The 13971-nt window shown below is 50.9% G+C and overlaps 1 protein-coding gene across 1 annotated transcript in view; it reads right to left on the bottom strand.

Moving 5' to 3' along the window:
* ITPR1 (inositol 1,4,5-trisphosphate receptor type 1) overlaps positions 1-13971 on the bottom strand; it is a 321074-nt gene that overhangs the window by 73027 nt on the left and 234076 nt on the right. The gene's annotated exons all lie outside the window — the stretch shown is intronic.

Here is a 13971-nt window from a genome sequence, read left to right as displayed (position 1 = left end):
AGTGATCCCAAAATCGTCGGGAAAAAAGTGATTTTCGAATCAGGTTTTAAAGGGCAGGTAAAGGGTGGTTAGATGAAAAAGCTAACAGTGAACAGGTAGCTCGCCTCTTGAATACACATTTGCTTTTTGGACCCACTGCAAGCAATAGTCTACATTGTTGATATAAAAACACAATATGGTATCTCAACTTCATTTGTGAGCACTCTCTTTTCACCCCTTTGCAGATACAACGCTGTTGTGAATTCTTTACATAAAAATACAATACGGTCAGTTTCCAGAGGAATAAAACAAAGCTCCAAACAATATATTTGCTTCTCGCAGTGGGCGCTTTCTGCCAATGTCATATCCTCCCCCATTTGGAAAGATGGTACTTCCCTACAGAAGGTGACCCTAGGCTTGCAATCCCAGAGAAAAGCAACATCTTGCCAGCCTCATGAAGCCCCTTAACTGCTCCATCTCTCACCCCCCCCACACCCAGTGCTTGATTCAGCGCCTGCCCCCGCCCCAAGAGCCACCATGTTTCCATCTGCCAACACGCAACTTCAGTCACTGTGACCCTTCTTCTAGCCACTAGCCCATATGCTGCCCTGACAAATGTCTGCCTCATCTGCCCACCAAGCTCTTCTTGATCGTGCCCTTTCTTTTCCCTCTCCCTGTTCTTCTTTACCTCTGGCTGTTTCTTACATACAGCACAGGATCCAGCCTTCCTACTTGTGCTCTCTGGTTCTGTCTTTTCTCTTCCAGCCACTCCCAAATGCCAGTTTACAAGTCACTGCCTGCCTCCATCCTGTGTGTCACTGAGTCCTCCAACACTCCCACTCTGGGAACCAAGCTCGAGCCTTCAGTGTGCTCCACTGCCCTTTGCTTCCCTCTGGTTTTTTTAGGCTTCTAGTTCGTCCATCCATTCAACCGGCATTCCGTTTGTCCATCCGCCCATCCACTATTTACTGTGCGCCTGCCATGAGTCAGGGATTACGCCCATTATAGGAGAAACAATGCTCAGCAAAACGAGGCCTGCGCCCCATGAAACTGGCGGCTTGGTAGGAAAAAGACACAGTCATTCAATAGTCACGCTAATGACTTTCACTAAAGTAGCCTTTTAACCACTGAGTCCACAGAGTGCTGGCAAACAGCAGCAGACACTCAGCGCCACTGCCCGGTTCCTCCTGGCTCTTCCCATGGCTGGGTCCCCTCATCTGTCAGTCACAGCATTAACATCACCTCCTCCAGAGAACCACCCCTGACCATCCTACTAACAGCAGCCACGCCGGCTGTTTATCCTCACACGCTCTATTTTATTCTTCATAGCAACTGGCCCCTGAAACGACACCTGTATTTACTGTTCACCTACTTAACTGTCTGTCTTGGGCAGAGTGTAAGCTCTAAGAGGGCAGGAGCCTCGCCCACATGGCTCACAGCTGTCGTCAGAACACCCAGAAGAGGCCCAGCACATACAAGGCGCTCTGTAATGATTTGATGAAAGAATGAATACAACTCGACACTTCACGGTTCCTCTTGACTCGCTACACGCCCCCCATCAGATCCGGCCATGGGAGAAACAAATTCCCACCACACTGTAGATTCTTATTTTTCATATCCTCTAATGTGAGAAACCAAGTTCCAATTGTTCACTTCTTTGAGGGCCAGCGCTTCCGCAGACAAACAAGAGGAGGTGTGCGGGGGACGAAGACCTCAACCTAGAGCCACCCAAATACAGTGATTCCATTTTCCACCAAGAGGCGTCACACAGCATCTCACCCACGCGGGGTCAGGAGGGGACTGCACAAGGAGGCGGCTGCTCGGGGCAATGAACTTCAGTTGCTGCCCCTTAAGTCTTCTCATGGCATGGAGGCAACTGAAAAAGCATCCTTGGACACTCCGGTCATTCAAGAAAACAAGTGCACTTTAATAAGTAAATAAATAAAGAGCCAAAGCCTGCCATGTGTCATCGGGAAGAGCGCAAGAGTACACACCCATCACCTGCTACAAATGCACTGCTTCAGGTCTAGCTGGTTAACCCAGCCTATGTCACCTGACAGGGTCAGGGCGAGGACACCTCTTATAAAACGAGGGAACGGCAAGGCACTGAGGATTACAGGCTTCTACATACGTTTCTGCGATGGCCAGTATATTTATTTTGCACTGTTTATAACAGTCCCCATCCCTCAAGGATTTGAAGCTGCTTTATAAACAGAACGTGGTCAATCAAACGATAGAGTGGACAGCGGGGTACGGTGACATGAGTAAGCACAGAAAAGCGACGTCAAGCAAGGATGGGGGCTGGAGGATGGGAGAGGTGATTCCGGGAGTCTTGGGCTCGGCTCCGAGGCACCTGGCCATCCCGCTGAAATGAGAGGCCAACTCCATCACACCTCTTAGTAAGAAGCAAGAGGAGAGATACCACCAGTGCTTCGAAGCAAGGAAACATCTCTTCACGGAGGGGTTAGTGGGGCAGGCTTTCCAGTTGGACCTCCCGGGTTCAAGGCTGGGGTCCCTCATCCACTGGCTCTGTGACTGTGGGCAAATTACTCAACCTCTCTGAACCCATGTGGAAGGGCTGCCAGGGTGTATCAGGTGCTTAGCACAGTGCCCACTAAGTGTGTTGGTTTCACACCACCATGACATTAGTATCATGTGAAAACCCCACAGCAAAGGCATCACCCAAGCAGCTAAGTGGCGAGAACTGTCAGAAAGACCGGTCTTCAGCTCCACCGCTCACTAGCTGGGGTCACCTCAGAAAGGGACGACGCCTCTGAAACCCCAATCTTCTCATCTGCAAAATGGGCAACAGGGTGGACCCTTCACGGGTGGCTATGAAGACCCGAGATAATCACAGTAACACTCCCAACAGCTGACCTGACGAGGTCCCGGGAACCTGGGGTGAACCTGCGTGCGTCTCACCTCACACACAGCCCCTGATGAAGCAGTGGTTACTATTACTCCTTTTTGAGATCAGGAGACCCTTTTGGGTCTTTCAGATAATGTGCATCAGGTGTGGAGCATGCCCGAGAAGCCCACACTGTGACACACTGCGTCTTCCCAGGACGCTGTGAGAGGCACGGGCCTGGGAAGTGGCAGAGCAGCGAGGAGGGGTGACAGCGGGGCTGCAGCGGCCCCAACTGAGAAGCTCAGCAGACGCCCTAGAAGGAAGACAGCTGGGCTCCAGAGGGGAAGCACTGGTACCTCGTACGGGAGAAGTGAAAACGGAGGCGTGTGCAGGAACTAAGGACCCCCGGTCCCCAATCAGGGGCTGTGCCGGGGGAAGGCATAGGGGCCGTGTAGCAGGCCGGGGCCAGGGGCTCCTGGAGACCCTCGCTGCCCCTCCCTGGTGCCTGGTGTCATCTGGACTCGGTGAGATCAGGCCCTGAACATGGCTCACAGACCTGTTCATTCCACCTGCTTCCGTCACAATGTGCTCGGAGGACCTGCGGGCGGGAAGGGGGCGCCCTCCTCAGGACTGTTTCCCCAGAAGCGGGTGGGACCTCAGACCAGAGCAGGTGGAGACTCGGCCCTGACCCGCCTCAGGCTCTTCATGGGCACTGGTCTACCTCCCTCCATGGGTGTATTTCAGTGAATCACACCCCAACCTCCACCCCCAAAACCTAGAGCCAAGAGCCATGGAGAGACTGTTTCACTTCTCCAAACTTTTCACCCCACGCCACCCAGCAGGTTTGAGCACCGCCCTCCAAATAAACCTGGTCTAGAGCAGGCAACATTGGTCCCAGGTAAGAGGAAGCAAAACGGGGGGCGGGTGAATGGGAAGTGACTAAAAGGGAACCAAGAGAACTTTCTGGAGTGAAGAAAATGTCTTGATTGGGGTGGAATTCACACAGGTGTGGTAGAGAGAATAATACGCCCCCATCCCTGAAAAGATGTCCAGACCCTAATCCCTGGGACTTGGGAATATGTCACCTTACATGGCAAAGGGGAATAAGGTTGCAGATGGAATTAAGGTTGCTAACCTTAAAATAGGGAGATTATGCTGGATTATTCAGGGGCTAGTGTCATCACAAGCGTTCTTAAAAGCGGAAGAGGAGGGTAGAGTGATATGGTGTGAGAAGGACTCCACTCGGTGTTGCTGGCTTTGAACATGAGGAAGGGGCTATAGCCAAGGGGCCTCTAGAAAGTGGGAAAGGCGGGGAACGGATTCTGCCCCGGAGCCTCCAGAAAGGAATGCAGCCCCGCTGACACCTTGATTTTAGTCTAGTTAAGACTCATGTCGAACTTGTAAGATAAAAAGTCTGGCTGTCTCAAGCCACTAAGATTTTCGTAACTCGTTACAGCAGCCAATGAAAACAAATACGATAGGTATAAACATTTGTCAAATCTGATCAAAGTGTACACTTAAAATCTCTACATATTATTGTATGTAAATCACATCACAATAAAAAGGAAGAGAAGGGGGAAAAAAACTGCTTTGTTACCCGAAGGCTAGAGAACTTTGTCAAGGCTGTCCAGACAAGGGGCCACCCTCAGAGGCCACCTTCCCCTGCAGAGGGACCTGCGTCTGCCGCCCTCACGGCCCATCTTTCTTCACCCTCTGCTTATCTCCAAATCGCACGTGATTCCAAAGCCCTCTTCACATAAGCTGTCTCATCAGCGTTTTAGGAGATTGTCAAGACAGATATCACCATTCATAAATCCATCACGTTATAGACGGGAGAGCTGGGGTCAGGAGAGGTCAGCTGACGTGTAGCAGAGCCACGCCCGCTCCCTGCCTCTGCACTCAAGGCCCTGTGCACCGCCTGCCTTCTTAGTGATCACACAGAACACCAGCCCCAGTGATCGGCAGGCAACTCCGAAAAACGAGGGTGGGTTTGGGGGCAGACACAGCGTCAATGCCAACATCACGGACAACAGGTCCATGTTTGCAGTGGCCTCAGGGAAGGAAGCCGGGGTCGGGCCAGGTGAGAAAGTGACCACCTGCAGCGGCCACCTCCATGGAAGCTCTGGGGGACAGAGGTGGGAGGGGACCCAGGTATGGCCACTGTAAGCCAGGCTGAAAAACAATCCCCACAAAACAGAAAAGACGGATCCCAGAATGTTAAAGCTGGAAGCACTCTATTCCAGACACTTCCAGATGTTTTTCCCAGCAGGGAAACCCTGCTTCTCCTCCGTCCCCTAACACCACCTTCCATAAGGACCCAGATATGAGAGAGATACAGGCAGAACTGCTCAGCCTGAAACACAGCAGGGAGCACGCCCCTCACATCACTGCAGCGCCTCCTTGCAACGCCAGGGTCCACAGGACGTTGTCTGGGAACTACCCGTTTAGTCCAGCCCTACACATTTCACAGAAGAGGAAACTGAGGCCCAGAGAGGGAAACAGACATCTCGAGGCCACACAGAGCCCACGTCTCCTGCCTACTCGAGCCAGTCCCTTTGCCCAGGCCCGGTGGTGGCTGGCTGACACAGCAAGCAGCTCGGATTTCATTCCTACTCTCGGCTAACTGCCAAGCGGACACAGTTTGCCCTCCTCGGGCTGCGTGAGCTGTATGGGGACTTAAGAACCGAGGTCTTAGTTTAAAATAATGAGACCACCCTTTCAGATCACTCTTGAAAATAATAAGATATCCCTTAATTAGCCTGGCAGCCACCCTCTGTGCCCAGCCAAGTCCTTGCAAAGGAACAGAGCGTGATTTATGACAGGTCCACCCGGCTCCTGAAACCAGAGGCGGCCCGAAGTTAGGGACCAGCAGACAACTGGCAGCTCCTCTAAACAACAGGCCGGAAGTGTGCAGGATGGGGTGGCGGGACTCCTTTCTTTAGGTGCAAGAGGTCACACTGTGCAGGATGGGGTGTGGGGAGAAGGATGGGAGCCACGGGCCTTCGCCATGCGCTGGACACACAACAGGGAAGGTGAGCGAATGAGCACCTTATTGAAAAGCCATCTTCCCCAGAATTCAGAGACTTGGGGGAAGGAGGGCAAAGACAGTCTTGGAACCTCGGAACCCAGAGCCAGCCAGCCAGCCTGCACCTGCAGGGACACGGGAGGAGCCCTTTACGAGCATCTCAGATAAAGGAAGTGGCAGCAGCAGGAAGCAGAGGTGGATGTGATCCAGGGCAGGTCTGGCGGGAGAGGGGACGGTATGGGGGGAGCAGTCCCCAGCGCTCCTGGGACAGCTCTGAGACTTTGATCCTTCCCCAAAGGAAAGCATTTCACCCGGCAGCAGTCCACCTTCTAGAAACCCTCACACTGAGCCTTCAGAGACTCCAGAGAATGAGCTTTTCTATCTGACTGCCTGGTACACAGCCCATGACATTCACTCTGCGTGCTCACTTATCTGCTGCAGAATGAATTAAGTTCTCAGGCTAAATGCAAGAATTTGAAAAATGTGACTGCTGAACAGTGCTGAATCCTTGTGCTTCCAGGAGCAGATGAAAATTCCTCCCTGGAGTCTGACTTTTTCTCTTTTTACTCTGCCTCCGGCACACGGGGACCTCGGCCTCGGCCCTGGAGTCTCCAGGACTTGAAGGGATGTCTCCAAACAGACCAACCCATTCCTGTCCAGCTTGTTCAGAGGCTCTGCGGGTGACAGAGTGACAGCAATGGCTACCCAAGTGTGGGGCTTAGCTTGTGGGGTTCTCCTCCTATACCTGTGATTAACTGAGACTTCCATCACTTCCTGGGGACCCCTGATCTGTAAATTACAGTGAACAATAACTGAAGCCTTCTGATTTGCTTGCCACCTACCTAAGTGCTTTGTATGCAGTATCTCATTTAACCCTTCTAACTACCCCATGAGGTAGGGGCTACCACTATCCCCACTTCACAGATGAGGAAACTGAGACTCAAAGAGGTTAAATAACTTGCCAAGTCATACAGCTAGGAAGTGGTGGTGGTGCCCCAAGACTCAAGCCCCACTGGTGTGACACCTCAGCCCATGCTCTCAACGCCCCTGCTTTGTCCAACACCTCTCATCTAAGCAAGAGTGTGTCAAACTCCAAACACCTTTTGGCTTTTTATAATGCACTCCCTACCTGCCAGCCCAGGTCCCTCAGCTGCACAGCAGAGAGTCTCACAGACTCTTCTCACAGGAAAGAACAGCCATGGTAGGAACACATGTGAATGCCCCAACTTTCCCGCAAGGCCTGATGCTCTTGTTAACCTGGGCTCCCAAACAAGGCTCTTTTGCTAGTTGCCGGGGCTGGGGGTTACAGGTTGTTCACCGAACCACTGTCCCTCAGTGACCACCGTAGGTCTTGAGTCCCTTTCTTAGAAACCCATGACAACCATCAAAACCCAAAGATCATGTACCAGGAACCAGGTGATAAAACACACATGCTCTAGGCACAGGAGCCTGGAGAACTGCAAGTCTGGAAACCTGAATTTTAGCCATTGCTCCTCGATAACCAGCTACGTGAACTTGGGCAACTTGCTTAACTGGATTTGTGCCCTAGGTTCCTTATCTGAAAAACATGACTCTTACCACCTGCCCTGCGTGCATCACATGGAGGGGGTCCATCAAGGGTGCAGTTATGAAACACTATGTGAAACGCACTTTGATTACTACGGGAAGCTACTCAAATGCAGGGTGTATAATCTATCAATACCACTTTCAAAGGAAATCAGTTAGCGGGTAAGATAGGTGGATCGACTAATGTGCCGGGTGTTATGTGATGACCAAAGTCTAGTGTCCCCAAAACATCCAAAGATAAACAAGCCCTTCTCGTACTGGTAGGTCAAGACAGCCTGTAAATTGACAGCAAAAAACACACTGAAGAGCCTTTCCCAGTAACTGTCACAATGAAGGAAGTTAAAAAAAAAATCCAGCTGGAATTCCACTAGTTATAGACGCCATTCAGATTCCATTAGACACAGAGACAAATGTTATTGCTTCCACTTCTCAAAGTGTAATACACCCAAGGCAGAATGGTGTCAGACCCTCCCCCGGACAGGCCCAAGCCTTTCAACATGAACTGTTTTTCCAATATTTTCAACTACTCTTGACTTCAGGAAAAGTATGATATTTGAAAAGAATCTAATAATTAGTAAAGAGGGCATTAAGAATCAAACACTCCCCTGGTATAAATGATCACTCACTCTAAGGGCATTTTTTTTAGCAAGGTTTGATGGGTTTCAACCAGTAAACATCTGCAAGTCTCAGCTCGCCAGTGTCTCTGAGGATGTTGCCAGCTTTAATGAGTTCAGAAATAATATAAACTTTAAACAGAAAAGAAGGAAGTGATGAAGTGAACGAAGTATGGGTTGTAAAGGCACTGACATTTCAACTTCATTTTTCTGAAGAGTTCCTCCCTCATCCAAACTGTAGAGCCATCTCTTGATAACTCAGACATAAACAGCATGCTTCATCTCCTCTTCCCTGCCAGGGCTGGACGGAGGCCACCGTCTGCTCATCGCTGATTCCCAAGGCCTGAGAGAGGGGCTGGAGGACGACGAAGACCAAATTAATCTGGGCACTGGGCTCCAGGGAAGGGCCTGAGCTCCAAGGTCAATACCAAAGCACTGTATCTTCATGATGCTTTTCAAGGTGAGTTAATTCTGGTTTTAGCAAGCAGCAAAGTCCCACCTGTTGCCTAAGAACCACTTTTCTTCTGAGACCTGAGAGCTTAACACCTCTCCTTACCTGTCCCCCGGGGCCCACAGGAAACAGCACTGGCCAGGAAAGTCTCCCCGATCTGGTAGGCAGGCTGGTCTCCCCTCTCCCGTGTGGATCAGAACACGGACAGCTTCTCACATACTCATCCATGACACCTCAACCAACAAACTGTACTTCCTAAAAAAATTTTTTTTGAAGGTGTTATCTTACAAAGCCCCTGTATGTGTAGGTAAACTGTCAGCAATAACATCTCTAGCAACATTTAAGACTAAAATCACACAGGTTTCAGGGAGGCAGCTCAGCCTTCATTCTAGAAGACCCAGGGACAAGAAGTTAAGGGGACTCCAAATTTTCTCTGGGTTCAATTCTCAAACCTCCTTACAGAAGCCAAAGGCCAGCATATATTGTGGGGTGCACAGGCACAGCCGTCTGTCCCTTCCAACCAAAGGCAGGAAAACAAAGAGCCTCCAGAGAAAAACAATGATGACCAGTAAAATGGGAAACAGAAGCAACCCCAAATGTGCCTGAAGTGACGGGAGATTGCGGCAGGGACCTCCTTGGGAAATTTCTTTAAGTACAAGGAGGTACTGTGGTTGCTCTTCAAGCCAACATGAGGTTTATAAAAAAGAAAGGCACTGTGAAGCAGACGAGCCTTTGGTTAGACCTCAGGGATGATTTTTGTTAAAGTACTCAGGGAGGTTTTGGAATCTCGGTCTACAGACATCTACTCAACCAGAGAAGAAGGAAATCAGTATCAGTGAACGTCTGGGGCTGCTGGAGACGCACACTAGTCTCCAAGGGTGACCTCCAGGACTGGTTCTATGATCTAACGAAAGTGCCTTCTGGTGGTTCAGGTGACACTCTCAGGTCTCGTGTCAGCTTGCCCACAGCCTTGCTGTGGGATCTGTGACAGGGGGACAGAGGCCTTCTCAGTGAGCCTCCAGTGTATATCATGAGACCTGAAAGGGACGATGCAAGAGGTGCTGCAAAAACTCCATCGGCAAGAAACGCACCCCGGGCATCAGCAAAGGAGGGCTCAGGTGGCTCCCCTGCCCAGAGCCTAGGGGCGACGCGGCTGCTGTCCCTTCCCGCTTCACTTGGGGGTTCCATGCGCGTTATCAAGAAAGAACTGACACAGGAGTCGGAGGATAAGACCTTCGCTCTTTGGTCTTATTTCTATCCTGGGTATCTGAGGGCCAATCAATCAACACTGACGGACATTTTCTGCCCTAAAGTCACCAAGGTTCCCCGGGGCATCCAACTTGAGCTTTATGTCGACGTCAAGAAGGATCCTTTGCACACCCATTCTCTGTGTTTGTACGGAGAGCAGCAGGGGTTCAGAGAAAGGGCTCCACGCCCTGCACACTCAGCAAGGTACAAACAGGTGGACAGGGGTGGCTGAGGACCTGGGCAGGTATGCACAGGGCATTTATTAACCTGCAGCCTCGGTTTCCTCATCTGTAACGGAGGAAGGAGGAGGGGAAGTGCTACCCAAGAGGCCTGGAGGATGGAATCAAGAAGGTAACACAGTGCAAGCCCAGCACAGGGCCTGCACCTGGTAGGTGTTCTGTACCAGATACTTTTCCTTCCCCACTCTCAACAAACCGCACTGTGACACGCCTGCTCGACGGATAACATCCAAAAAGAAATAAATATACCCTGGCCTGTCGGGGGCAAGGACGTTGGCTGGCAAACGCAAAACATCAAGCAAAGCGAGCGCCTTCTGACAGAGGGCTCACCATCACCCGCTGTCCTCTGCTCGATCAGATGACCTCTCAGGTCTCAGTCCTGGTCTGAACCCCAAAGGACACGCTCCAGGACTTTCAGTCCTCCCAACCCAGCAGGTCCATTTCACTGGGTACTGGCCCATCAGGGGGCCCATATGGCTGCAGAGAACATCCTTGGGATCCAAGAGTAAAACATACAGATGGCCAGACGGATGGAGATGGCGGATAAAATTACACAGCACTCATCTGTGTAAGTGCTGCTTAATAGATTATGGCTCTGACATCAGGAACGTGCATCCAAGTAGGTTACAGCCCGAGTCAACTTGGTGCCCTTTAGAAGCACTGACTAGGGCTTGGCAGGGGCTGTGGAGATCACCTAATTCAGCCTCCCACCTGACGAGAAGCTCAGTACCTGGGTCGAGCAGTGGTCTCATGCCCCGCGCCCCTGCCCCCCCCCCCCCCCCCCCCCGCCCAGTGCTATGCTCCAACCACGCTGGCTTCCTTCAGCTCCTGCCAACCCGTCTGTCTGAACACTCCTGCCCTCTGCTCTTCACGCCACTCGTTCTCTTCTCGTCTGCTAAGTCTGGGCTTAAATGCATCTCCCTGGAGAAGCCTCCTCTGACCACCCTAAGTGGCCTCTCCATGACACTCTTCCCTCTTCACGCTTCTCCCTTATTTAATTGTTAACTGGCTTACGATCCATCTCCCCTGCTAGATTATAACCTCCTCGAGGGCAGGCCGTCTATGATCTCAGTCCGGACTGTGTCACGGCCACCTCATCCAGTGCCCGGCACCCAGCAGGGGCACCACCAATACCTGCTATCTTAATGAACGCACAATAGTCCTGAAGGACGTGCACTCCTGCAAAACTTAAATCGAGTCCAGCTTTGCATCTACGGCAGCTGAAGTTTAACTCAATAACCAGAAGATCCCTGTCCGTGACAGCTCAAAATCCTGCCAAGCGGGGAAAACGCCGAACGCCAAAGGCCAGCTGAAGGAGGCTGATGTGGCGTTCTCACCTCTCAGAGGCTTATCAGGGTTGTGCCCAGGTCTCTGCGATGGGCTCAGGCTGGCTGGGGATCCTAATCCAACTAGTTCACTGTCAACTACTCTGGCCTGGCTGACACTTGTATTATTAAGGTGGGGCGGGAAGGACAATCATTCGTAGACCTTCCATCTCAGAACCTGGCTCACACCCCTGACTTGATAACTACAAGCTCGGGGCTTGTGTTGCAAGGAGGCTAATGAAAACACATTTTTCAAACACCGTATGGTGAGGGCAACTGAAGCACCCTCCTCCTCCAACAGCAATCTAAATTTTTAAGTCCTGATTTCAAAGGAAAACGAGTGGCTTGAAGATATCAGATGGTTTACAGGACTCTCCCCTTTGGCATCTAGGACATCTTGATGACAAATTTAAAACCCAGGCAAAGGTAACTGGGAGAAACATCAAGAGAGGCTCTTGACACTTGCACAGAGGAACTTAGAGGACTCAGGAAATGCACGTGGGCATAGATTTCTCAGTAAGAAGGAGGGTCATGGCAGAGGTGCCGAGGCCAGCTGTGAATGTCACTTAGGTTCTCAGTGCGCAGGGTCCAGGCTTGTGAGTGACACGTCTTTAAGGCCCCCACGGCAGGACTCTAGCCGCTGACAGTTTCTAATGAGAAAGTATTCTCAACCATGAAGTTAGCTCGACTGGAAAAGTTCCAAAGGGGAAGTCCCTCCAGTTACTCAGAACGGGGGGAAATAAAGTTGCCTTCTTGGTCTGGAATCTGGGGATATTTTATGCAGATGGCTCTGACAGAAGTTACTAAGGGGAAGTCAGCTCGCCTTTGATTATTCAAACAGGCTACTGCTATTAAGAATTGCACAACTCTTGGGCAAGGCAGGGGTGGGTTTCGGCTTTGTTTTTTTTAAGCCTATCCTCACGGGAACTACTTATTCTTTTCGAAGAACATTTCATTATAACCTCCCTAACTCACGTCTTTTAAATGTCTCTGCTCTGGTGGGAATGTGACCGACAAGGCAAAGCCATCAGAGCAGCCAGGGTGCAGGTGGACACCCCCGGAGCTGCCACCGGGCTTCTCAGGAGGGCACTTCTGCTTCCCTGCTGAGAACTGGATGCCGCAGCCACTTTTTTTAGTGCAGGCTGAGTAATCCCGACCTGCAGCCTTCAGGTAACAGAAGTTGCCCAAGCTCCAGGAATGATCACTGTGGGACAAACGCCTTCCTTTGTTTTCATGTGGTTCCACCTTATAATGTGCTAGATGAGATAAGAGCTGTCACCCTACCCAGGGCAAGAGCACAAGGAGGATTATGGAAATGCCAACAGCCCTCCTTCTCTGGGGCAGAGCGATGGTCTGTCCAACGGGCAATGGAATCCATCTAGCTCAGGGGCAACCCGAGAGCAAAGGGTAAGCTTCTTTCGGATGAGCTTGAAGACTCCCAGGACAGGTCCCTATAATGAAGGGGCTGGTAATAAAGAAAACTATCCTAGGAAAAGAAATAGGTGAGGGCGGGAGGAAAGACACCTCAGCCGAAACCCTTCTGATGTCTTAGAGCTACACGATGGGGAACTCTTAGGGGGAAAAGGAAAATATTCTGTTTCTGGAGACAGCTCCGAGAATACTGAGCTAGGCGTGAGAAACAAGCAAGCTGATAGATTGGAGGGGAAAAAAAGAAAGAAAAGAAAAGGTGGGGAGAAGAAGGAGTCAGGGAAGGGGGAGCGAGATGGCTGAGAGACAGGGGAATTAAAGAACACCATGGCAACAAGTCTGTCCACCTACCCTGGCCGCCCACCCACAGCCAGATTCTTTGCTGACGCACTTGAGAACAAGCTGGTTCCTACCAGCTCAGGAAGGTGAGCAAACCCGGAGAGCTCATTAAATCCCTTCTCAGCGACTCTTGTCTGCCTGCAGATAGTGAGCAAGGAGGATATAAATAGAAGTTATATAACATCTCTTTGTTGATTCCTGTGCTTACCAAAAAAAATGCAGCATGACCTTGTTTTTTTTTCTGCAGCGTTTTCTTCAGCCTGCGGGTTGAGGACTTTAAGCCAGTTAGGGATCATCTTAAAGTTTAAAGAGGAGGCTATAGATTTCCACATTAAGGACACTCAGGAGGATCACCCAAGCTCGGAACCCGCAGGATCAAGTCCTGCTCAGGTATAAAAAAAAAAAAAAAATCTACTTGCTGTAGAATAAAACTTTAAGGAATCCTGTGGCGTCCTCGGAGGACATTTCTGATGATGCCAGGAGTTGTATTAACACCCAAGAGCAGAGAACCGTGTGAAACCAAATACATGACTTGGGTTTTCAAAGGAGGTCAGAGCACTCAAAATACATACATTTAAAGCCAACTGATGGTTTCTAAATACCTCCAGGAAGATTCAGTTGTCTTTTTCTTTCTCAACAGGCAAGACAGTAAGAGTCCAGTGGAGGGTTTCCCTGGTGGTGCAGTCGTTGGGAGTCCGCCTGCCGGTGCAGGGGACGCGGGTTCGTGCCCCGGTCCGGGAGGGTCCCGCATGCCGCGGAGCGGCTGGGCCCGTGAGCCGTGGCCACTGAGCCTGCGTGTCCGGAGCCTGTGCTCCGCAACGGGAGAGGCCACAACAGTGAGAGGCCCGTGTACCGCAAAAAAAAAAAAAAAAAAAAAAAAAAAAAAAAAATAGGCCTCCTCCTTCGGGA

The sequence above is a fragment of the Delphinus delphis genome, chromosome 10, assembly GCF_949987515.2.
Source record: "Delphinus delphis chromosome 10, mDelDel1.2, whole genome shotgun sequence".
Classification (NCBI taxonomy): Eukaryota; Metazoa; Chordata; class Mammalia; order Artiodactyla; family Delphinidae; genus Delphinus; species Delphinus delphis.
The sequence above is the reverse complement of the archived record's forward strand: the minus strand, read 5'-3'. Positions and strand labels throughout refer to the sequence as shown.